This window comes from Zootoca vivipara, chromosome 6, assembly GCF_965207765.1.
Source record: "Zootoca vivipara chromosome 6, rZooViv2.hap1.1, whole genome shotgun sequence".
Lineage (NCBI taxonomy): Eukaryota > Metazoa > Chordata > Lepidosauria > Squamata > Lacertidae > Zootoca > Zootoca vivipara.
Genome location: NC_142589.1, coordinates 15,678,689 through 15,704,928, shown reverse-complemented (window position 1 = coordinate 15,704,928; position 26,240 = coordinate 15,678,689). Strand labels below are relative to the sequence as shown.

General features: G+C 45.8%; 1 protein-coding gene across 1 annotated transcript in view; it reads right to left on the bottom strand.

Moving 5' to 3' along the window:
• The window catches only part of SCNN1D (sodium channel epithelial 1 subunit delta), a 64,336-nt gene extending 41,035 nt beyond the window's left edge, over positions 1–23,301 (bottom strand). Inside the window, exon 1 of the mRNA XM_035120046.3 lies at positions 23,129–23,301. The gene's annotated coding sequence lies outside the window, so the exon portion shown is untranslated. The remainder of the gene's footprint in view (positions 1–23,128) is intronic.
• Positions 23,302–26,240: the final 2,939 nt, after the last annotated feature.

Below are 26,240 nucleotides of genomic sequence, written 5' to 3'. Positions count from 1 at the left end.
AAAGTACTTCTTCACACAGTTAAACCACAGAATTTGATCCTATAAGAGGTTAGGGAGGTCAGGTGATTTTGACCTCCCTAACCTTTGTTGACCTTTGTTTATTTGGCCCACATGCAAAATGGAAATCAACCCAGCAAATATGATCGGTATTCGCTATTGTTGTTGCTTTCAGTCTGCGGGCGACACGTAATTGATTATTTCCCTGGCCCACCCTAGACAGCGTAACTGATATAATGCACACAGTCTGTACAATTAATTGTGTAAATTACATGATTCTGCAACAGCCGGCAGTGACATGAATAACGTAGACATGCATAAGGCGAACTGCAGCGCAACAGAAACGGTGCTTCACCAACGCCTCCTTTCATCTCTGCCGTTGGGTAGCTCATGGCCACCTTTCTGTTGGTGATGGCTGCTAACTTGGCTGGCTTTAAAAGAGGACCAGCCAAATTCACGAAGGATAAGGCTATTAAACGCTCCTAGCTATGGTGCCTAGGCTGTGTCTCTATTCCCGCAGGCAGTACGCAGATGGGGATAGTTGCTGTTGCACTTGAGTCCTCCTTACAGGCTTCCCACTGGAGCATAAATACTTGAGGAGCAGAGCATCCTGTTCAGTACAGCATCCTGTTCTCACAGCGGCCAACTAGATACCTGTGGGAAGCCCACAAGCAGGATTTGAGCACAAAAAAACCTCTCCCTTCCTTTGGTTTTCAGCCACTGGCATTCAGAAGCATTGCTGCCTCAAACAGTAGAAGCAGAGCACAACCATTGTGGCTAGTATCCATCGATAGCCCTCTCCTCCGTGAATCTGTCCCATCCTCTTTTAAACCCATCTTCGTAGGTGGACACCACTGCTTCCTGTGGGAGTGAGGTCCCGCATCTGGTTGGCCACTGTGAGAACAGGATGCTGGCTGGACCAGGAGAGCCTTTATGTTCTCAAAATGCACCTGCAAGAATGTTCAGAGCCAAAGGGTTGGTGGCGCCTCGGGTGAAAGGGTCTCTCACCTACCCCAAAAGGTTGGTCAGATGCAAAAATACAAGCAGGGCTCCTGGGTCTTCAACAGTTGCCTAACAAGCAACTGTAGCTGGTGTGTCTTTACATGACAACAACCCACAGGACAGAGCTCAGCCTTTGTTTCTTTCTGGCCACTCTACACTCTGCCCCACTAAGACAAGTTAAAGAAATGGGGTGTAGAGGGTTGGACCAGGATCTGGGAGACCTGGGTTCAAATCCCTCATTCAGCCATGAAGTTCTCTGCCTGGCCTTGGGCCAGCCACAAGCTCTCGGCCTAATCTACCTCACAAGGTTGTTGTGATGATAAAAGGATGTGGGAAGAAAGCTGGGGTAGAAATGACGTAAATTAATAAGGGATGGGAAATGGCAGCCAGGAGGATGCTTCCAGGCTCTACCCAAAGTCTGCTCCTGGTCTGGGGGACCACCCTATCGAATACATATCCTTTAGGTGTGCCTGAAAACGGCAGTAGTTCTTCAGGGCTTCAGACAGGGGACATTCCCAGTCCTACCTGGAGATGCCAGGGATCGAACCTGGGACCTTCTGTTTGCAAAGCAGGTGCTCTAACCATGGAGCAATGGCATTTCTCTTGTGGCATAGCTGTTGGAGAGAGAGGTTTGGAAGAGAGATTCTTACTCTCTTGTAGCAGAGTTAGCATAATGGTGATTGTTCCAAGCATATTTAAACTTGGTTATATTTGCATCTGCCCTCATCCACCTTTAAACAAAAGTTCTCCACAGACTAGAATAAATCACAGACACAGTTTTCATCCATTGGCAGTAAAATGAAGATGAAAAAGGTTCCAAATAATTTAAAAATTAAATAACTTTGTTTCCTTACAAAAAGGATTGTGCAATCTTTGGGTTAGCAGAGATACACTCTGTGAAATCTCCCTTTTGGAGCGATTCAGCTCAATTGCAGGGAGCCATGGCCATGTGGCTTCTTGCCTGTTCCATGAAGAACGAAGGAAAAAAGACTGAGACTGGTGGGTGGGGGAGCAGAAGCTACTGAGAGCCTGCTAAGCCACACCCACCTGCAACCTGAGCTCTGGGCTCTAGTTAACTCTTCCATGCACGCAACTGTAAGTCGGTATCTGTATATTACAACAGTAGGAGCACAGGAAGCTGCCTCATACTGAAAGTCAGACCACTGCTCCATCTAGCTCAGTATTGTCTACACCAGGCACCCCCAAACTTTGGCCCTCCAGATGTTTTGAACTACAATTCCCATCATCCCTGACCACTGGTCCTCTTAGCTAGGGATCATGGGAGTTGTTGGCCAAAACATCTGGAGAGCCGCAGTTTGGGGGTGCCTGACTGGTGTTGATTTTCTAGAGTTTTGAGCAGCTCGCTCTACCACTCCTACCTGGATTGGTCAGCGGTTGGACCAAGGACTTTTTGCATAGAAAGCATATACTCTATCCTCCTCTTCCTTCCTTCCCCTCCTCCCCTTTCTTCTTCCATTTCTTCTCCTTGTCCCACTTCTTCCCCTTTTTCTTCCTCATATATTCTTTTCTTTCCCCATCCCTCTCTCTCTCTCTCCCACACCCATCCACCTCCTCCTCCACTTTAGGTAGGATTGCCCTGTAACTGAGATCCATCCCTCCTTTTCAGGGGTCGAATCTTACTTTCTGAGATGATCCCTCCTCTTCAGAGAAGGGGGAATTTGCGGGCGGGACCCTCTCTACGCTCCGAGCAGGGGGGCGTGTTCGACCCCCTGCTCCACCTTTACCTGCCGTGCTCAGGGCCCTGGCTGGCCAATAGGGCCAGCTGTGGGCAGGGCTACCTGTTTTAAAAGAGCGCGGCAGACCCCAGCTTGTCCCTTTTGCGCTGCTCCTCGTCAGATCTCCCCGCCCACCCTCCCTTTAGGTCTTCCCTTAGGGTGCTCGCTTTGACCTTGCTATGGACTTCGGTTGGTCGCCTTTGGTTGCCCAAGGGGCCTGGTAGGAGTTTTTTTATCCAATTGGCTAATTGGCACCGGCCTCTTGGTTTTTTCGCCTACCTCATAGCAATTCGTCACAACTTCTTCGGTATTTGGCGGTAGGCACTGGAATATGGAGTTGTCTGGTGTGTTCGAGGACTGGTTGTGGCCATCATCCAACCCTCCTCTTATAGGGGTATCCCCTTAAGGGATCCGGCGGTCGTGGATCCCGTCCTACGCCCTGCTGGTGGCTAGGGCCATGGCACGACCCCCAGTGACACCAGGGGGAGCTTTCAGTTGTATTTGCATCAACAGGCTCCTTCCTCGGGGTGTTAACCTGATATGACCCCCCCCCCCGCTGAGCGGGGTGGAGTCAACGCTTGCTAGTGAGTCCAATGCCTAATTAACTCTAATACCATGTGTCACTGTGTCTTTATTTATCGTGGGGGGCGGGTCCTCGAACCGCAAACCCAGCCCCTTGTTTGTAGCTTATGATTCTATTACAAAGAGGAAGACCTAATGATGGCGAGAGCTTAGAATGACTTAGCTTCTGATCTGCCCTCAGCTGGCAGCCTTTCATCTCAAACACCTATTCAGGTGGATATTTTGTTGATCAGATCCCTTGGCTAATTTGCAGTTGCAAGCTCCTTCCTGGTTTCAAGCAGCAACTTGCTGGGGGGAATTTCCAGAGAATTCTCTTGCACACATTGCATCCAGACTTGCTCACTATTCCTCTGTATCACATGTTGTTTATACCTGCTTGGCCTCACCCTTGTAGACAATAGCAAGCCATTATCTCCAAATGGCTTCCAAGAACTCAGCTGGCTCTATCTAGCAGAGGGCTCTCACTGAGTCTCTGGATGCTTCCTGAAAACACTCTGCTGCAATCTTCCCCTTCCCCGTTTTTGTCCCCCCCCCCCCAGTAATATTTATTAATTTTCAAACAATTCAAAATACAAAATTTGGCAAAAACCAAAACACAAAACATTTTTAAAAAACATATCAATTCTTACATTGAATTAACATTGTGGACTTCCTCGATTCCCCCCACTCCAATTTTAAATCTAAATTAAGCAATTTTCCTTTATCACCTTAAATCATTTTATCACATTTTTTCCATTATCTCACAACCAATTCTAATCTAAAACAGAACATCAACTCTCCCCAACCTATAAATTCATTAATTAATCCAAATCTAAATTTATTTTCCCACCCATCTCTGTTTCTTCTCTTAGCCTCAAAATTTCTACCCCCAATTTTTAAAAATACATTCAAATATTATTTCTTCTATCATAATAGCCTTTAACCACTTATATCTAATTCTACCCCCCCCCTTCCCCTGGACTCCGGGTCTCCCAGATGCATCAGCCAGCTCCATAAGTCATTCCAGTTCGGACCACCTTAATCAGTCAAAAAATAACCCATTTTTACTCCTCATCCCACTCCCACTTTTTCACCGCCTATCCACCGCTCTCCCATCTTTACCTGCTGCCCACCCCCCACCCCCAGTTTACTAACCTTACCACCCAGCCCCCTTCCCCATTTTTAAACTTGGGGGTTTCAAGGAAGGATGGAATGGTTTCTGTCTATTTCGGTTCTGGTTCCATGAGCTTTTCATTTCCCCAGTCTTAAATTTAGTTCTCTGCATTCCAGCAGCAATTTGCAATTAATGTTGTTTTTCAAAGGAAATCCTTGTGAAAACCTTCTAGCATTTTAGTGCAAACTCCGACTAAATAAATTTTGATGGACAGCTACGTTTTTGCAAGCTGTTTCTGCTAATAGATTGCATTTTTTTGTATGCTGTTTCCACAAATATATTCATTTTTACAAACAGTTCCCCTTCTAACATGCAATTTTTTTATTTTTATTTTGTAAATATTGTTTGGATAATTGCAGGGTTCTTAAGTTCTCAGAGTTGTTCTGAGAATTGCTAATTAAAGAAAGGTCATTAATGGGCATTTGGAAAGCACTTGGAAAGCTTGTTTTAAAAAAGGAATTAATTGCAATTCAAGTCCACCTCTTCCAAAAAGAAACTGGTTCCATTCCAGTTCATCCCCTAGGGCCACTGGGAAAGAAGACAGGGCCATTAGCAATGCAAGAGAAGGTTCTTCTCCACCTGCCCAGAGGCATGAACAGAGACTGAGATTTGGAAGGCTGACCAGAGTAACAGGGCATGATGTCACAGGAAGATTCGGGGGGCCTTTGCAATAGCTGAGAAAAGCACAGATCCATCTTAGGCAGGCTGGTTGAAGGCAGGAGGGAGAGATGTCGGACTCCAGGGATGTACTGCTGTGGGGAACAAGTCCCTCTTGAGATGACCATGCTGTAAGATCTGGACTCCCTCCATGCAGACTAAATAATGTGAAGAAACCATATACAGTGGTACCTCGGTTTAAGAACAGTCCGGCTTAAGAACGATTTGGTTTACAAACTCCGCAAAACCGGGAATAGTGTCTTGGTTTGAGAACTTTACCTCGGTCTAAGAACGGAAGCCGAACGGTGGAAGGGCACCAGCGGCGGGAGGCCTCATTAGGGAAAGCGTGCCTCGGTTTAAGAACGATTTTGGTTTAAGAACGGACTTCTGGAACGGATTAAGTTTGTAAACCGAGGTACCACTCTATCTTAAAGCCATGACAGTCTCCGCCATGTCTTCAGTTCTCCAAAGGAGCATCCCTTGGAATCTTGACAGAGATTGAGGGTGGCTCCCAACTTTTGTAACAACATGTTAACGTATCATGGGAAGTGTAGTTTGTTAAGTGTGCTGAGAGTTCTTGGGAGACTCTATTTCCTTCACAGAGCTACAGTTCCCAGAGTTCCTAGGGAATAGGAATTGATTGTTAAAGCCGCCTGGGAATTGCCTCAGGGACTCACTTTGAACATCTTTAACATAGGATGTTTCGACACCCTAAAGCAGGGGTCCCCAAACTAAGGCCCGGGGGCCAGATGCGGCCCAATCGCCTTCTCAATCTGGCCCGCGGACGGTCCGGGAATCAGCATGTTTTTACCTTCGTAGAATGTGTCCTTTTATTTAAAATGCATCTCTGGGTTATTTGTGGGGCATAGGAATTTGTTTATATATTTTTTTCAAAATATAGTCTGGCCCCCCACAAGGTCTGAGGGACAGTGGACTGGCCCCCTGCTGAAAAAGTTTGCTGACCCCTGCCCTAAAGCACTCTAGCTGGGCAGCCATAAATAAACCACATGTAATAGACAAGACTACCAGAAATGAGAGCCTGTGGGGTGTTTTTTTTTTAAAAAAAATGCTCAAGTTTCTAGATCTCATTGTTGCAAGCTTTGGTTTGACATAGCAACTAATGCCTGCTGAAAGCTATATTATTATTATTATTATTATTATTATTATTATTATTATCACCTAATGTTGAGCAGAACCTGCCTGAAGTCATGACCTCATGCCCTTCACAGCTCATTGTCCCTATCACAGTGCAATGGGTGCAGATTAAGGCTATGCAAATCTGCTTGAATTTCCGTGAGAAAGTAAGTAGAACCTGCTGGGTCAAGCCAAGATCCTGTTCTCACGGTGGCTTGCCAGCAACTGGCGTGTGGAAGCATACTGTCTCCCAACAGGGGAGGCAGAACATAGCCATTGTGGGTAGTAGCCATTGATTCCTGCATTGTTGGGGGGTTGGGCTAGATGCCCCATGGGGTCCCTTCCACCTTTACACTCCAAATGTTATTGATAGGGCATGCTGGTCTGATTGAACAATGCTTTACTCATGTTTGCAATGACGCTTCTGAAACATCACGGACATGGATGACTTTGGTTACCTATGGATCAACAAGGAAGAGCATGTGATTGGTGGTGAATGTGATAGAAGTAGATCAGAGTGACAGGCAAGCACGATTGAGCCATCTGTTTAGCCACCTCTTACGTAGCTATTGCCACTTTCTCTATCCAAGAAGGGACTCTAAAGCAATTCCTTATAGCCTGTGCCTCTAGCAAAGTGGATGTTTGCCACACCACACCCTGGAAAAGCCTACTGAACTTTATAATTTATTTTTTCAATGAATTATATCCCATCGATTGGGATACAAATTCTTCCAAGGTGTCTTAAAACTAGGGATGGATTATTATTTTTCAACTTGGGTGTCTCTCCATTTCTCTTTTTACCATTCCTAACTTCAGTTCTTCACATTTCCATATTAGTTTACAAGTAATAACAACAAGAAGAACATTCATTTGAGTTCATTAAAAAAAGGAAGCGAAAATTCATTTTAGTGCAAATTTATTCTAATATACATTTGTACGCAATTTTGCCTAAATACACATTTTTTAAAAAGCTGTTTTCCGAAGCAATACATGAATCAAAACACAGCCATCCTCTGAAATCTGCACTTCTCTGAATTTTGCAATGCAAATAAAATAATTAAAAATGATTTGCAGGCTGGTGTTGAAATATGGAGGAACAAGCTAGAGTTTGGGGAAATGACAAATTGAAATTGACAGATCCATCCATCCCTACCTCAGTATGTTACTTATGGTCAAGTTACTTATCTATTAGCCTCACCAGTTTACCTTCTGTGAAATGGGTCCAGCAAGTTGGGGGAAGTGGAACTGCTCCCCCCCCAATAAATGTTGAAACCCGAGGAGGGGGCTGGCGAGCTAGGAGGCGAGCAGAAACAGAAACAGGAGTTCAAATTATTCATCTGGCAGTGAGGACCAGGACATCTGGGGCGGATGAGCTTCAAAGCCCCTTCCATCTCTCTAATCCAGTGTTGCCCAAAATTTGGTCTCCAGTTGTTTTTGGACTACAACTCCCATCATCCCTGGCTAGCAAAAGCAGTAGTCAGGGATGATGGGAACTGTAGTCTTAAAACAGCTGGAGACCAATGTTTGGGAAACCCTGCTCTAATCCTTTGAGTCTGGGATTCCAGTGGATGTCAAGGACAAGGTCTTCTGGACAACCTTGTCTGTGGACAACCATCCTGAGAAAAGCTCCCCTGGCACTCACTCTGGCATCATTTCAGTGCCAGACAAAGCCCTTTTTAATTGTCCCGGGCATTTTAATTATGACGTTCATCTCCGTAGTTTTATGCTGCTCTGCCATCTACTGTTTAAAGTGTGGATTTATATACAGTATTTTGAAAAGTATTATATATTTTTATCGTCCTTGCTTGACCTGTTTTTGCAAAACCTTCGGGTGCCCCCATGCAGGACAACACCTCTCCTTGTTTCTTGGCGAACCCATTTTGACTGCCTTGTTAATTGATTAGCAGCCTCTGCTAGAATCTTATTCTTTGGTCATCACTCATACCCAAGTAATATTGTCTTCCATAAAAACGGTTTTAAATGTGATTCTGTAAGTGGCTGTGGAGGCCAATTCTGGATCCACATGTCCTTCCATAATGGGGACATAGGTTTCCAGGCGGGAGTTGATCATGGTGAGGGTTCGCAAAATGTGGCTTCTTCTTAGCTCATTTCTCCCTTTCGTCCTGAGTTCGAGCGTTCCAAGTCCACGGCACCTTTGGTAAAGTCTGTTCTCCAATTGGAGTGCTCACAGGCCAGTGTTTCTCAGTTTTCGGTGTTTATACTATATTTTTAAAGATTTGCCTTGAGAGAGTCTTTGAACCTCTTTTGTTCACCACCAGCATTACGCTTACCATTTAAAGTTCAGAATAGAGTAGTTGCTTTGGAAGACGATAATCAGGCATCCAAACAACATGACCAGTCCAATGAAGTGGATGTTGAAGAATCATTGCTTCAACACCGGTGATCTTTGCTTCTTTCAGTACACTGGCATTAGTTCATCTGTCTTCCCAGGTGATGTGTAAATATTTTCAGTGACACCGTTGATGGAATCTTTCGAGGAGTTGGAGGTGGCATTTATAAGTGGTCCACATTTCGCAAGCATACAGTGAGGTTGGTAGCACAATAGCTTTGTAAACAAGCATTTTGGTTTCCCTGCGAATGTCCCAGTCCTCAGACACTCTGCATATGAGAAACTGGGGCTGGGAGAAATGACTTATTGACCTGACATGGGCTTGGTTCGGTTCTACAGAGCCTGCCCATTTGCATGCTCGCTACAGACACTGCCCCAGACTAGTTACAGGTAGGTAGTTACAGGTCTGCCGTAGTCGAAACAAAATAAAAAAATTCCTTCCAGTAGCACCTTAGAGACCAACTAAGTTTGTCATTGGTTTGAGCTTTTGTGTGTATGTGTATCTGAAGAAGTGTGCATGCACATGAAAGCTCATACTAATAACAAACTTAGTTGGTCTCTAAGGTGCTACTGGAAGAATTTTTTTTAAAAAAATTGCTCCAGGCTGAAACCATGAAGCAAATCAAAAGCATCCACAAACATCAGTAAATACTGGTGAGAAATTCACATTGCAAAGACCTGTCCGAGCAATGCAGTTTTCAAAAGATGACTGGAAGGAGGGATGATTCCTGCCAAACCTCCAGTGGTAGGGAGTTCCAGAGGGCATGGACTGCCACACTAAAGGCTCCCTAGTGAAGGGTGACTGAGCCTCCAGGGCACGGGTCTCAGCGATTGAGGTGGAATGTAAGGAATCAGCTAAGCTAAGGATTGAACCTGGGACCTTGTGCATGCAAAGCAGATGCTCTACTTGTGAGCTACAGCTCTTCCTCCAGAAGCATGGGAGGGAAGAGATGTTAGGGGTAAACAGGGAAGTCATAAGTGGCTGCTTTAGTTGCATTTGCTTAGGCTGAGTTACAGGCTGGGTTACAAGGACGGCATGGAACCTGCGGGATGTGTCAGATCTTGCACAAACTCAAGGATGTCGGTACAAAGGCCACGTTAGAGCAGCAGTGAAACTGACAAGCTTTACACCCAACTTTGCAGAAAGTCCAGAAAGTGAGCTTTTTTTTTTTTTTTTGGTGCTAGTGAAATTTACATGCTGCCATTAAACCCGCTGCCCCTCCCTTGAAAGAGTTTCTCCAGATTTGCAACCCAAATCGGGTAATGCTTTCCGATTCCACAGCTGCTCTTTGCACATGATGCTCCCAGTTTATGCAAATTTATGTATGTTACATTCTACATAAAAGACTGCAAAGGACACTGGAGGAACTGAATAGGGTTGCCACCTTTGCTCTGGCAAAATACAGGACAGGGAGGAGGAGTGGATGGTTGTTGTTCTTTTTATATGGTTCTTACGTGACTTCAAAGCAATCCATTGCAATCTATTGCAACCTAACAGGATGTCCCCTCTGGAATTTGTCACACACGTGCACACACACACACACACACACACACACACACACACACACACACACTTGTATATCAGTCTGTGCTTGGCTACCCAGAGCTTAAATATGTGGCCTTTCACACACCCTTTCAAACACATGCATTTGGAGAGGATACCTAACTTGGCGCGCGCACACACACAGAGAGAGAGGACCTGAAATACAGGACAAAACCGTATCAATACAAGATGTAGCATTTTACATTGAAATACGGGACAACCCTGTATTATACACGAAAGGTGGCAACCTTAGAACTGAACTAGCTCAGCTCTGAAAGACAGGATGGTTGCCCAAGATATTTTATCTTTACCAGTGCCCTGGGCTGTACCCATAAAAACGTACTGAGAGCCCTGCAGGATCAGGCCAAGCGACCCACCTAGCCCAGCACCCTCTTCTCACAGTGGCCAACCAGAGGCCTGTGGGAAGCACGCAAGCTGGATTCAAGCACAAGGACGCTATATCCCCTCTTGGAATTTCTAGCAACTGGATTTCAGATCTTTCCTTTCTTAAGGAAAGGAAACATTACAGATAGTTCAGGAAGGGGTACCGTATGTGTGTGTTTTATGTATGCCAAATTACTGCAAGACTTCTGCCTATCAAGCCTTGGTTCTCTGCTCTCATAAACATATTTATTTCCTCATTGGCCAAAGAAGGTATTCTCCCCTGTGTGCGAATGGAAAAAGAAGTGGGCAGAAAGTTCAGGCTCAAAAAGGGGGAAATCAGAAATGACTCATGACAGTCAATTGGATTATGGCTTTGACCCAGATAAATAGCCAGGAACCTAAAAACTGATGCTCTTTGGAAGAGCTTGAAGATTTGAGCAGCAGCAGCTTCAAACGTCAACGTTTGTGGACAAAGAGCCCCCAAGGGGAAACACGTGGCCGAAATCTAGAGAGGTCTTCCATGCCTTGCAGCAACTTTCTGCCTTCCAGTGACAACACAATCCCAAAGGCCACCTCAGGTACTGTCTTGCACCTTTCAGGCACTGCATTGCCCAACTGAGCCACCTCGCCTTTTCCTCCTGCAACTGTCCTTGGTGAGCTGAGTTCTTCCTGCAAAGAAGAGAGCCAGTTCTGGGCCCGGATGATGAAACAGCAGGTTCTCCAAGACACGCGCATGAAAAAGCAGCAGCCAGGGATTGCGCAAGTGCACGAGACTGGAAGTGACACATGGCCTCTGCATCTCAAGTTGGCAACGCAGCAGGGAATTGTTTTGCCCTGTCATCTGGCCAGATCGTTTGGATTGGTGAATCCCAGCAGTATAGTAAGGCATGGGCTGAAGGTGGGGTCAAAATGGCCCAATGGGCGGAAAATATTCTCCTTGTTTACTCTACCTAAACAAGAAGCATCACAAGAGGGGGTTTTGTGTGGAGGGAAAGGCACAGATGACACTGCTGCCAGTCAAATCAAACACAGTGGTACCTCGCAAGACGAATGCCCTGCAAGACGAATGCGTCTTGCGATCTGATGGTGACGCGCAAGACGAATTCGTTTTGTGAAAAATTAGTCTTGCGAATCGCAGTTTCCCATAGGAATGCGTTGAAATTTAATTAATGCGTTCCTATGGGCAAAAAAAGAAATTTCAATGCATTCCTATGGGAAACCACGATTCGCAAGATGAATTTTTCGCAAAACGAATTGACTCGCGGAACGAATTAAATTCGTCTTGCGAGGCACCACTGCACATTGGTCCATCTAGGTCAGTATTTACCCCCACCCCCCTGTGCATTCTCAAAATCTATTCAAGAGATTGTTAGGGGACTCCTCCAGAGCAAATTTTGGGGGTGCACAGGGAGAGGAAAGTAAGGAGACTTCTGTTTGCTCTGTGTTGGAAGCAAACTGGTGCACATAACAGAAATGAATGAAATAAAATGGAACTTTCAGCAAAATGCCGTGCTATTTTCTTCTGTTTTCCTCCTCCTGTTTACACTTGAGGTGGCAGACAGTTTTGTCTACCTGGGTTCCATCATAATTCATAACCAACAGCCTCTCCATCGATGCTGAGCTGCAAAAGTGTATTGGCAAGGCAGCTAGGGCAATGGCGCTCATCTCTCCAAAAGCTGAAGAGAATACCAATACCAAAATGAAGGTCTACCAAGTGTCCTTTATTGGAAGTGAGTCATGGGCAACTTACAACCATCAGGTAGTCCGTGTCCGCTTCTCTGGAACAGCAGAAAACAGCCTTTCACCCTCTTCTATATGACATCCTTTTATATATTTGAACATGGCTATCATATCACCCCTTAACCTTCTCTTCTCCAGGCTAAACATACCCAGCTCCCTAAGCAGTTCCTCATAAGGCATCATTTCCAGGCCTTTGACCATTTTGGTTGCCCTCCTCTGGACATGTTCCAGCTTGTCAGTATCCTTCTTGAACTGTGGTGCCCAGAACTGGACACAGTACTCCAGGTGAGGTCTGACCAGAGCGGAATGTTGTTGTTTAGTCGTTTAGTCGTGTCCGACTCTTCGTGACCCCATGGACCATAGCACGCCAGGCACTCCTGTCTTGCACTGCCTCCCGCAGTTTGGTCAAACTCATGTTCGTAGCTTCGAGAACACTGTCCAACCATCTCGTCCTCTGTCGTCCCCTTCTCCTAGTGCCCTCCATCTTTCCCAACATCAGGGTCTTTTCCAAGGATTCTTCTCTTCTCATGAGGTGGCCAAAGTATTGGAGCCTCAGCTTCACGATCTGTCCTTCCAGTGAGCATTCAGGGCTGATTTCCTTAAGAATGGATAGGTTTGATCTTCTAGCAGTCCATGGGACTCTCAAGAGTCTCCTCCAGCACCATAATTCAAAAGCATCAATTCTTCGACGATCAGCCTTCTTTATGGTCCAGCTCTCACTTCCATACATCACTACTGGGAAAACCATAGCTTTAACTATACGGACCTTTGTCGGCAAAGTGATGTCTCTGCTTTTTAAGATGCTGTCTAGGTTTGTCATTGCTTTTCTCCCAAGAAGCAGGCGTCTTTTAATTTCGTGACTGCTGTCACCATCTGCAGTGATCAAGGAGCCCAAGAAAGTAAAATCTCTCACTGCCTCCATTTCTTCCCCTTCTATTTGCCAGGAGGTGATGGGACCAGTGGCCATGATCTTGGTTTTTTTGATGTTGAGCTTCAGACCATATTTTGCGCTTTCCTCTTTCACCCTCTTTAAAAGGTTCTTTAATTCCTCCTCGCTTTCTGCAATCAAGGTTGTGTCATCTGCATATCTGAGGTTGTTGATATTTCTTCCGGCAATCTTAATTCCGGCTTGGGATTCAGAGCGGAATACAGTGGTACTATTACTTCCCTTGATCTAGTAGTTGATGGGCAGCCATTGGAGATGTTTTAACAAGGCTGCCACATGTTGCCAGCCATGTGCCCTCACCAGTATGTTGGCGAGTCTTAAAGAGACAGGCGGATAAAACCAATTCTTCTGAAAGCATTCAGGAAGTGCCCTCCTCCCCATCCCCACCACTGGCACCCTGTCATTCCTTGCTCGTGGGCAATGGATGGGTGGGGTTGAGTTTTGGCACTCAGTACGCAGCCAATGAAGGAGGTGAATGCTAGCAATGACACTCATAATGAGACACCCGGAAGGTCGGCAGGATGGCAAAGCCCTTCCTGAATGTCTCCACCGACTTCACAAGGAAGATAAATGAGGTTGATCAAGTCAAGCAGTTGAGTGCAGGATGTGCAAGATTTGCTTTTGTTTGTTTTGGCTCTTGGATACTTCTTCTGCAACCTGCTTGTGGGCTTCCCAGAGGCATCTCCTCGGCTACTGCTGAGTTAGGACGACACAGGCCTTTGGTCTGACCCCACAGGGTGATGTTCCCGTGAGACCTGTTCACCAACCGTGTCTGGTAGGCCATTCTTGAAGTTCCGCATCCCTGAAACGTAGTATTGTGGAAGGAATGTGGATGGTACTATATCTTCCTATATGCATAGAATGGAAGGCAGTCATCACGCAGCCTCCATTGGAGGATTAGTAGTGTCGCATCACAAACCTGGATTTGCATGAAGTCAAAGCACAGCTCCCATTGGAGGATTTGTAGTGTCCCATCAGAATCTTGGATTTGCATGAAAAAATGGGGTTCGGGAGGTGAAACGCGCGCTTAGCAGTTGCATGGGGTGGGAAGGGAATGGCGTGAGGTGTTGGTGAGCGGAGCAAACAGGAGCCCAGACCCTAGTGTGTGTGTATTTGTGTAGTACTTAGAATCATAGAAACATAAAATTGGAAGGGACCCCAAGCGCCATCTAGTCCAACATGCTGCAATGCAAGACTAAATCATACATGACAGGTGCTCATTCAACCTCTGCTTTGAAACCTCAAAGGAAGGAGAGTCCACAACCTCCCGAGGGAGACTGTTCCACTGTTGAACAGCTCTTACTAGCAGAAAGTTCTTCCTGATGTTTAATCGGGAATCTCCTTTCTTGTAACTCGAAGCCATGGGTTCGAGTCCTACCCTCCAAAGCAGAAGGAAACAAGCTGGTTCCCTCTTCCATGTGACAGCCCTTGAGATATTTGAAGATGGCTATCATATCTCCCCAGTCTCCTCTTTACCAGGCTAAACATACCGAATTCCCTCAACCATATGGCTTAGTTTCCAAGCCCTCGATCATCTTGGTCACCCTCCTCTGCGCATGTTCCAGCTTGTTGACATCGTTCTTAAACTGCAGTGCTCAGAACTGAACACAGGACTCCAAGGCAGAATGAAGTGGTACTCTTACTTCTTCCCGCAGCACACAAACTATGGACCAGTTGCATAGGAGGCAGTGACAGCCACCAACTAAAAGATGGCTACTAGTCATAATGACTATGCCCAGGGTTGGAGGCAGTAAATGCTTCTGAATACCAGTTGCTGGAAACCAAGGGGGTGGGGAGAGCGCTCTTGTGTTTGGGTTTCCCACGGGCACCTGGTTGGCCACTGTGAGAACAGGATGCTGGAGGTGGTAGACCTTTTAACCTGGCTGTTATTTCATTCCCGTGCATAATCCAAATCTATGCAAACTATTAGTGAGAGCTGTAGTTAAGCCATCTATTAGCAATCCCCACACTCATCCTTGTAATTCCAAACACTGTCATCACCTGCGTGTTTGTATCTCCTGGAGACAACTATCTTCAAAAGCGGCAGGATGGTTAGAACATACGACATCAAACGGAACATCACCTGAAGGCTCTGCAATATGATCTATATCATTGGGGGGGGGGAACAGCCCCAGGGATGTCGCATCGAATATGTAGGTAAAACAACAACCAACCTACGCACACGTTTTAGAAACCATAAATCTGCAATCTTGACTGAAGGAGTGGAACAACCAGTGGCTGGACATTCCAGTTCTTAGAACCACAGTCAGTAATTGCTAAAGAGATGCTCAGAGATCTATCAAGGTTTGCAAAGAGGGAGAACTGCTGGATGTACACACTGGACACATTTGCACCACATGGCCTGGAGGATAACAACAGCATTGCTTATCTTCACTGAATGATGATGATGATGATGATAATTTATTATTTATACCCCGCCCATCTGGCTGGGTTTCCCCAGCCACTCTGGGCGGCTCCCAACAGAATATTAAAAACACAATTAAACATCAAACATTAAAAGCTTCCCTAAACACTGGGCTGCCTTCAGATGTCTTCTGAAAGTCAGATACCGTAGTTGTTTATTTCCTTGACATCTAAAGGGAGGGAATTGCACAGGGCAGGCGCCACTACCGAAAAGGCCCTCTGCCAGGTTCCCTGTAACCACACTACTCGCAGTGAGGGGACCCTCAGAAGGCCCTCGGATCTGGACCTCAGTGTTTTGGCTGAACGATGGGGGTGGAGACACTCCTTCAGCTTTTGTGAGTGGTCCATTCTCAACGCTTTTTACAGACAATCCTTGTTTTGCAAAGGGGTTATGTTCCGGACCACCATGTGCATTGGCCTGGCCCACGGGAAGTGTTCCGCCCCGGCCCCGTTCTGCCCTTTTAGTGACATTTTGTGATGTTTCTGGGTCACTTCCGAGTTCGGTGCCTTGAGCACGTGCGTGATTGCACGCCAATCAGACACACGTGAATTGGGAGCTGCCTGTAACTGCCGCCTTGGAAACAGCATAGTTTCCGTTTTATCAGAGCACTTCATGATGCTGAAAGCCAAAATGCTGGTGCTGAAAGCCACATAAATCATAGAATTGTAGAGTCGGAAAGGATCCCAAGGATCATCTAGTCTGACCCCCTGCTGCAATGCAGCAATCACAGCTAAAGAATCCCTGACAGAGAGCCAGCCAAACTCTGTTTAGAAACCTCCAATGAAGGAGACCCCATCACCTTCCCAGGTCATCCGCTCCACTGTTGAGTGGCTCTTACCGCCAAGAACATTCACTCTGAATTTCCTTTATTGTAATTTGAACCCGCCCTGTCCTCTGGAGCTGCAGTATACAAGCTTGCTCCATCTTTCCTGTAACAGTCCTTCAGATACAGAAAAATGGCAATCGTGCGTGAAATGCCATTTGATGCTTTAAAAACTATCTATTGGTAACAAAACAATTCAGCAAGGGTAAACGCAGGTTACAGGTCTGTTTATTGAAGCTCTGCACTTCCAAGGGTCCCCCCCTTTTCCTTCTCCTTTTTTCTTACTTTTGTGCCCTGCCTTATTTTAAAGACTCAGGGAATACAGCTACCTTGCTAGCTAGGACTGATGGCTGCTCTAGACCTAAGTGCACACCACACTTTAAAAACACATGGCTCCTGCAAAAATTCCCAGGAACTAGGGTTTGTGAAGTGTGCTGGGACTTGCAGCTCTCTAATTACAGCCCCCAGGATTCTTTGGAGGGAGCAGTCATGTGCTTTAAATGCATTGTGTATACACCTCCAAAACATCAGGAGACACAAAGAGGCAAATGGTTGCACTAAACCATGGTTTAGCATCACATCTAAATGCAGGCAGGCAGTTAAACTGTGGTTGGGAGCCTGTGTCCCTCTGGACATTGCTGAACTACAACTCCCACCAGCCCCAGCCAGCTGACCAATGGCCAGGGAAGGTGGGATTTGTAGTTCTGCAAGTTCTGGAGAGCCACAGTTTAGCAAATATACTGCAAGCCACTTTGAAAACTTCGGTTAGTAGACAGGGTATCAATATTATTAAATTTGTTGGTTGCTAATTCACCGAGGTACCTCAAAGCGGCTTAACAGTATGTAAGCAAACACATGCACTTAAATAGATATAAAAGAAAAAAACAAATAGAAATCTAAAAGGCCACCTTACAGTATTTTTAAAAGGCAGAAAATTATGCGTGGGAGAACTGTATGCTAGTCAAAACTGCAGGCTGAAAAAGTGTTTGTTAGGATAAGTTCATATTAATGGCTGTAGAATTTTTAGGAGGAATTATTAGAGAGAGAGAAACACACATTGCTGCAGAACTGAATTTAAGGTTAGAAAAATGAGAAATCGAGGGAAACGAAATCGACAGACCCTTCCATCCCTATCTGGATGTAACTTCTATTTGTTGACGAGAGAATGTTTCAACTCCAACTTTCCAATGGTGAGACTAAGGACTTCTGCACTTGTAACTTATCTGGGGTACCTCCAGGTGACCAGCAAATGTCCTCATTTGCTTGAGCAAAGGCTTACACAGTAGTTAGACCATGCCTGGTCTTTGCCGAGCATGCGTTCTGATTTCTTTACAGGGTGGATATGTAACAGTGAGCATTCGACTTGCATCCATCCTGATTTGCTTGTGGGGCCGTTACGCCTCAATCATATCTACATCCCACACTTTTCATTATGTTTCCCCAACACTTTCCCAGCAGCAAAATGTCAAGGCTTTTTTTGTTTTGTTGTTGTTTTGTAAAATCTGGATTGGTTGTGAGAAGGCGACTTAGCGCTTTAATCCCTTTTAATTGGGCAACCAAAATTTCCGGGATGGGCCTGAATCCTTCCTGGAAAATGGTGAAATTAGCATGCTATCAGGGGGTAAATCCCCGGGGGAGGATATGATACCACCTGAGGTATTCTTATCGAACCGGACGTGGTGGGCCCCTATTTTAGCATCTCTCTTTACCACTATTAATGCTACTCTTAAAATTCCACCTAACTGGAAACAGAGCACAGTCATTCCAATACATAAAAAGGGGGACCCACAAGATCCGCGCAACTATCGACCTATTAGCCTGCTGGACATAACATACAAGGTTTACTCTAGATTCTTGCTAGAGAAATTAATCGAGTGGGCAGAAGAAACAAAGCTATTCCACCCGGAACAGGCTGGCTTCCGTAAAGGTCACAGCACATCTGGCCAATGTCTTGTTCTATTTACTCTGATTGATAAATACCTAAACAGGTTCAACTGCAAATTACACGCGGCTTTCGTGGACCTGACCTCCGCTTTTGACTCCATTCCCAGAGATAGGCTATGGCAGAAGCTTAGTTACGCCAACATAGATAAGAGACAACTCCTCCTCCTTCTAATGGAAATTCATAATGACATATCGGCCAGAGTAAAATTCGGCCCTCTGGGAGCTCTTTCCGATTCTTTCCCTCTGAATAAAGGGGTCAAACAGGGCTGCCTTTTGGCCCCTTTTCTATTCAATTTCTATATCAATGACATTGTTACAACTATGAAGGCCCTAAACCAATCTGCCCCCTCCTTACAACAGCTCAAGATCCCCATACTACTCGATGCGGACGACATGGTGATACTTTCATTAACCAAGCAGGGCCTAAACAACATGCTCAGAGGGCTCATGACATACTGTGACACCAACTCCCTCAAAATCAATTTCGCCAAAACCAAAATTCTTACTTTTGGCACGAAAACTCGGAAGTTATTCTGGAATTTTGAGAGCCACCCCATTGAATATTGTCCAGCATTCAAATATTTGGGTATCACCTTTCAGCACGGGCTTAGCTGGTCAGCTCACCTAAATATGACCATCCTGGCCGCCCGCAGAACCATCAAAGCCTTGGAGAAATTCTTCTATGCAAAAGGCGGCCAGCTGGTTCCACCAATTAGAAAGCATTTATCAGCAAAGTCCTCCCGATGTTACTGCATGGGGTTGAAATTTGGGGGGTGGAATTTAAAAATTCTACAACGGTTGGAGATTCTACAAAACTCTTTTGCACGAAAGATACTGGGTCTCCCCAAGGGCTCGGTTGCTGCACAGTTAAGAACAGAACTGGGCCTCCCCTCCATTGTTGCGAGAGCCCACATTAGAATTATTAGTTTTTATTGTAAACTAATAAATGCCCCAGTTTCCCTATTAGCCAGGCAAGCCTTTTTAACTTGTTCCCATAGCAACCAATGGTCCAAGGGCATGGAGACTATCATTACACGCTACTCCCTCCCAGAATTCGACACGCTGTCATCCTGGGACCAACATAAAATCCGGGTCTGGATTCTTAAAAGGGACGAGGCCATGGACCGGGCACGGTCCACCACAGCCCGCCTCTCTACGTGGCTTCCTAAAGTGAAAGTGGTAAGATCACTTGCCAACTACTTGATAGAACTGACGGAGCCCAATTTGTGAAGAGCCTTTACTATGGCCCGTTTCCATTCTATACCCACGGCCTTCCTGCAGGGGATTTACTCTAAGACCCCTATTACTCAGCATCTATGCCCATGCACAATGAATGAAATAGAGGACTTCATACATTTCTTTTTCTACTGCCCCATTTATGAGCCAATAAGATCTAAGCTCCTCCTCTTGATCCCATCCACCATTACATCTAAGGAAGACTGTGGACGCAAATCCCCAAATTTCACGTGGGGTGGCAATCTTCATAGTGCAGGCTCTGAAACTCAGGGCTACCCTGACAGGGTAGTGTGTCCTATGCCTGGACCTGCTTTAATGCTCTCTTTTATATTTTTTTAACTCAATGTGTCGAGCCTATTTGGGGCTATTTTATGCTTCAAATATATCCGCATATTAGATTTTTGGCGCTGGCACCTAAACCTTTGCATCATTGTCTTAGGGTAATTTAAATGCTATTACGCCAGCAATAGTGGACCCAGGTGGCGCTGTGGTTAAACCACTGAGCCTAGGGCTTGCTGATCAGAAGGTCGGCGGTTCGAATCCCTGTGACGGGGTGAGCTCCCGTTGCTTGGTCCCAGCTCCTGCCAACCTAGCAGTTCGAAAGCACGTCAAAATGCAAGTAGATAAATAGGAACCGCTACAGCGGGAAGGTAAACGGCGTTTCCATGTGCTGCTCTGGTTTGCCAGAAGCGGCTTTGTCATGCTGGCCACATGATCTGGAAGATATACGCCGGCTCCCTCGGCCAATAATGCGAGATGAGCGCGCAACTCCAGAGTCGGTCACGACTGGACCTAATGGTCAGGGGTCCCTTTACCTTTACCTTACGCCAGCAATATCGCCTTGAATTATGTTTTGTTGCTTGTCTCTGGCATTTTTGTATTGTTTTATTTTGCTATGGCTGTATGCTAATGCAATAAAGATTTGATTTGATTTGATTTCTTTACAGGGTGGATATGTAACAGTGAGCATTCAACTTGCATCCACCCTGATTTGCTTGCGGGGCCGTTACGCCTTAATCATATCTTCATCCCACACTTTTCATTATGTTTCCCCAACACTTTCCCAGCAGCAAAATGTCAAGGCTTTTTTTGTTGTGGTGGTGGTTTTTTGTAAAATCTGGATTGGTTGTGCGAAGGCGACTTAGCGCTTTAATCCCTTTTAATTGGGCAACCAAAATTTCCGGGATGGGCCCGAATCCTTCCTGGAAAATGGTGAAATTCTGGGGACACACCCATTCTCAATGTTGACTGGCAGATCGTTACTGCAGTAGGTCAGGGAGCGGCCATAGCTCAGTGGTTAGAGCAGCTGCCTTGCACACAAAATGTCGCAGGATCAATCCCCGGCATCTCCAGGTAGAGCTGCCTGAAACCCTGGGGAGCTGCTGCCAGTCCGTGTAGACAATACGTAGCTAGATGGACCAAGGGGCTGACTCAATACCAGGCAGCTTCTTGTGCCAACAAATGTTGTTTTCCAGCTCATCGCCCCTGATTGTAGTTCATTTCCAGGCCCAATTCAAGGTGCTCACATTGTTGTTTAACACCCTATATGACTTAGGCTCCAAATATCTGAGCAACTACCGGTACCTCTGTCCTGACAGGCCCTCTGGATGTTAAGAACAGAAGAGGGGGTCCTCTTGTTGTTCTACCACTCTCGGAAATCTGGGTGCTGGCGGTCTAGGAGAGGGCCTTCTCCGTGCCAGCCCCTACGCCGTGGAATTCCTTCGCTGTCTGGCACTTCCCTTGTACAGCTTTCAGCCAATGCTAAAGACAACCTCTTTACCCTGTCTTTTGACACCTGAGAGGTGTGTCTTCAGGGCCCACCTAGTTCTTAATTGTTGGAGCCTGCCCTGGGACCTGCAGGTGAAGGGCAGGAAATAAATTTAATGATAATGCTGACCAGGGATGATGGGAGTAGGAGTCTAACAGGGCCCAAGATAAGGCACCCACCTAAACACCCCCAAAGGGGAAATGGGCAGCCTATATTACATCAGGCACAGATACGGTATTAGGGTTGCCATATTTCAAAAAGTAAAAACCAGGACACTTTGGCAGTTGTTGTTGAGCTTTTTTTTAAAGGAAGACCCCCAAATTATTGAGCTTTTTAAAATAAAACTCGAAAATTGTTCAGCTTTTTTAAGACAAACCCCAAAGCTGCTGAGCTATTTTTAAAGCCCTCCCGACAATATCGGAGCAACCTCAGCATGCCATATTTGGTAGCCTCAGGCAACAAGGCATTTTTCTGCACCTTACTCTCTTGGGGGTATGGGGTATTAGGGGAGGGGACACACTGTGTTCCTTCTGGGATAGTTTGTCTGCCTTTGGTCCCCCCCCCTGCAGTCAGCTCTCACCTGTGGCTCCCAGAAGCTGCCAGTATGCGACAGTGGCCACACCCTGGGAATGGCTTCAACTGGCCGGCTAAACCAAGCGAAGGTAGCTGGCGACTTCGGGGTTTCCCTTGCATGAGAAGATAGGCTCTGGAGGATTGAGCCGACGAGACCGATAGTGGGTCCAGTGGTCAAGAAGGTGGATTCTGCATGTGCTGTAGAGGGAAGTGAGGGGGAGAGGTATCCCGTCTAGGAGAAGGAAAACTCTGATCCTAAACCTCTGCTGCCTTGTAGGAGAAGAAACCCAAATCTGGAGTGGAGTCCTTAAGACGGTTGAATGGTGCCTTGTATGCCTCCTTCTGGCAACTCCTGCAGCCCAGCTGGTGCCAAATCTATTGCTCTGCTTTCCTTTGGACCACATCAGTGAGGCTGAGAGGGTGGTTTTGTCATCTGGGCAGCCCAGGACCTCCACACACATTGCCCAGGCTTGCACCCTGGGAAGGTCACTTTAGTGCTGCTGATCAGTGCTCTGACTTCACCCCTGGAGGCACACTCCATTGTCTCTCGAGACAGACGGATAGCAACAATTATCCTCGGGAAGGAAATTGCCTTTCCTCTCCCAAGAGAGCAGCACTGAAATTTAATCATTAACCCCCCCCCCATGTTGACCTTGTTCCATACAAGTAAACAAAGCAAAAGGTACCCATTCACTTGGATGGAATGAAGAATAGGCCCACAATGGGACAGTTGGGAGACTGTATCCACACCTACACACTTTTAAAAAGCAAGCAAACAAACCAATAAAGCTGGAGCATCTGTACTTAGCTACCCATTCACTTGGATGGAATGAGAACTTGGAAGGAACGAGAAGGAAGGAGTTTGCAATGGGGAACCTGGGGCACTGTTTCCACACATGCACACTTTTTTTAAAAAAGAGAAAAACACGACAACCCTAGAACCCCTGGATATCAGCCGCCCATTCACATGTATGGGATTAGCACTTGGGTGGAATGAGGAGAAAAGGGCTTGCAACTCATACATTTAAAACAACAGCTTAGGGATGCCCTCTAGACTACAGATGCCCTAGGCAAGAGGCTTGTCTGGCCTCGTATTACTATTATTTCCCCGAAATATGAAAAAATGCCCACTTACCTTCAACTCTGATTCCTTCCTGAGATTCCAGAAAGCCCTCCACACACAGAACAGTTTCCCGCAGAAGAAAATGTCAAAATCCCAGCTTCTTCTCTGCTTTGGTGAATTGCATCCATCCCGAGACACAACCAGCCACACCACCTGGATCCTTTCTTCGGGATGAGGAGTGAATGCTGTTCCTGTAATGTACTGTGATTTATTTGCATGCGGGAGAAAACAAGTCAGCAGAGGTGTTGAAACCATTTTTTTATTTTTTATTTGCAAGACGGGTTTGCCTAATAACATACTGTCATTATTGGTGAGATTAAAATACCAGGTTGGTGACTGGAACAAGCAGAGCAGAGCTGGATAGACAAAGGGCTGAGTGGAGAGAGAAGCTGGCTTGGGTAGGAAGCCAGCAGCATAATGAACTCTGCGTGACGGCGGGTGACTGCCCTGCTGATCTGGTCCAGCAGTCGGAAAGATGCCACAAGCTTCACCAACTTGGGTGGATTGATGGATCCAGTCAGATTGATGGAGGATGCGACTCAGTGGCCACTGTGAGAACCGGATGCTGGACCGGCTGGGCCCTTGGCTTGATCCAGCAGGGTTCTTTTGATACCTGTATTGCAGGGGGTTGGGCTAGATGACCCTTGGGGTCCCTTCCAACTCTATGGTATTATCTGTAGTGGAAACAAAAGCACACACAGAGAGAAGAGAACCAAGCGCTATAAACTGACTGAAGAGTCCAGGGCAGTTGCAAACCTTCGATGGTGTATATTTTGGGATGCAGGTGGTGCTGTGGTCTAAACCACAGAGCCTAGGGCTTGCCGATCAGAAGGTTGGCGGTTCGAATCCCCGCCACGGGGTGAGCTCCCATTGCTCAGTCCCAGCTCCTGCCAACCTAGCAGTTCGAAAGCACATCAAAGTGCAAGCAGATAAATAGGTACCGCTCCAGCGGGAAGGTAAATGGCATTTCCGTGCACTGCTCTGGTTCGCCAGAAGCGGCTTAGTCATGCTGGCCACATGACCCAGAAGTTGTACGCTGGCTCCCTCGGCCAATAAAGCGAGATGAGTGCTGCAACCCCAGAGTCGTCGGCGACTGGACCTAACGGTCAGGGGTCCCTTTACCTTACCGTCAACATTGCAAGAATGTTCTCTTTCTCTCTCCAGAACAAAAAATGATAAAACTCCTTAATTATATGTTATTGTTTAGACAGTGCTTTTAATCCTCAATTTCATCTTCCTAATTGCTTGCCATTTGGAAGTTCCTTTCATCTCACAGAAACCTAATGAAGCACCTTTTAAAATTGTCCGTGGTCATTTTTCCTTAGCCCTCTCCTAAAGTATTGTTATAGGCCACCCAAATCTCTGCTGAGGGTTGCGAGATTCCAGAGGTCTTGGCAGTTAACCAGGGTTTGTGTTTCCTTTGGAAAAATAAGACACAGCAGAGACTGTAGTGTCTTTAAGATATATGGTTTTATTTACACACATATACACCTGAGTCTACTGTGCAGAGAGATCAGAGCATTCACAAGAGGAGCTTGCTTCCTGCAGGAGAACAGCACTGGGTTCCTGGGCAGCCAAAATGCTATCTTTGTGTCTGTGCCCCATCTTGCCAAGAGCCCTCTTTCTCTGTTTTTGCCCTCTATTGGATATAATGGCAAAACAAAATAAATCCAATGTCTGCAACTCTTGATGCAATAAGTGTTTTCTCATCATCTGGGGTGCTTCCACACAGCAATTTATTGTAGATTCAATGATCATGCACACAACTTTTTTGTAGCATCTACATGGCAGTCACACCCACATCATACATTTAAAGCACATTTAAAACACATGGACTTACCCCCAAAGCATCCTGGGAACTTTCATTTACCCTTCACAGAGTTTCCAGCTCCCTTAACGGTTCCTAGGATGCTTTGGGGGAAATTCATGCGTGCTTTAAACATATGGTGTAGATGCAGCCAATGTCGCCCCTCATCAAAATGTTATCCTGTCCTATTTCCTCAGTTAATCCAGAGTTTCTGTGGGAAATCTGATAAAACAAATCAAAGAAACAGTACTTCTGGATTAAATAGGCTTAATGAGGAGGATATTATGATGCCTGCATTCCCTGATCCTTTTAAAACTGGAGAGCGTCACAATTAAAATGCATCTTGTATTTTATTTTTATTTTTGGCAGGCCACCTTCTGAGGGAGCTACCTGGGCTCCTTTCACTGGGTTGCTCTCTGCACATGCTCCTGAATACTGAGAACTTTCACAATTTTTAAAGAAGTAATCGTTAGGGGTATATAGCCGTTTCACAAAGTAGGCACTATCTAAACATGCTCAGGGGACGCTCAGATCCATTTGCCACACTGTTCACCAAAGACCCGAGGAACCAAGGTAAATTATGTATATAAGTCGCACTTACACATAACATGATTCATTGTACCCTTTTCGGCGCCTGCTAAAAACATTTTTCTTCAGGCAACTCTATCCAGCCATGTGGAATGTTGGAATGTGTTTTAATTGCTTTTCAGCTGATCATTGGTTTTAATTATTTTTGAGGGTTTTGAATTCTTCGGTTTGTTTTTAAATGAGAATTTCATTGTTTTATTCTTTTTGCAAACTGCTTTGCTTTTTTGGTTTGTTATTAGAATAATGTGGTTTGTAAAACAAAAATAAATTAATAAAAATAATGCACCTTTATTCTTGTTATTGGGTGAATACCTTTAGAGATGCTCGTTTCTAAAGCATTTGATTTTTACAGTCAACAAGTTGTTTGGTGTTTTTAAATATTTTGTAAGTCACTTTGAGATCCTTAAAAAAAAGTGATGAATAAATGTAGCAGTAGTACCAGTACCAGTAGTACCGGTAGTAGTAGTACGGTAGTAATCGTTGCTTTGTTTGCTTCTGAGAGACTAAGCGCATCGCTCTCCCCTTGGTAACAGTCAAGGTGAGTTGCCGCCAAGGACCAAAGCGGGAAGAAACTGTATTGCGCAGGCGCACATCGAGCCACGTAGCCGCGCTAGACCCATTCGATATGGAACGAGGAGAATGTGTTGCCAATCACCATAGACTTAATATCGTGTAGAGTGACAATACTTTTACATGCATATGTATCTTTGTGAACCGCCCTGTGATCTT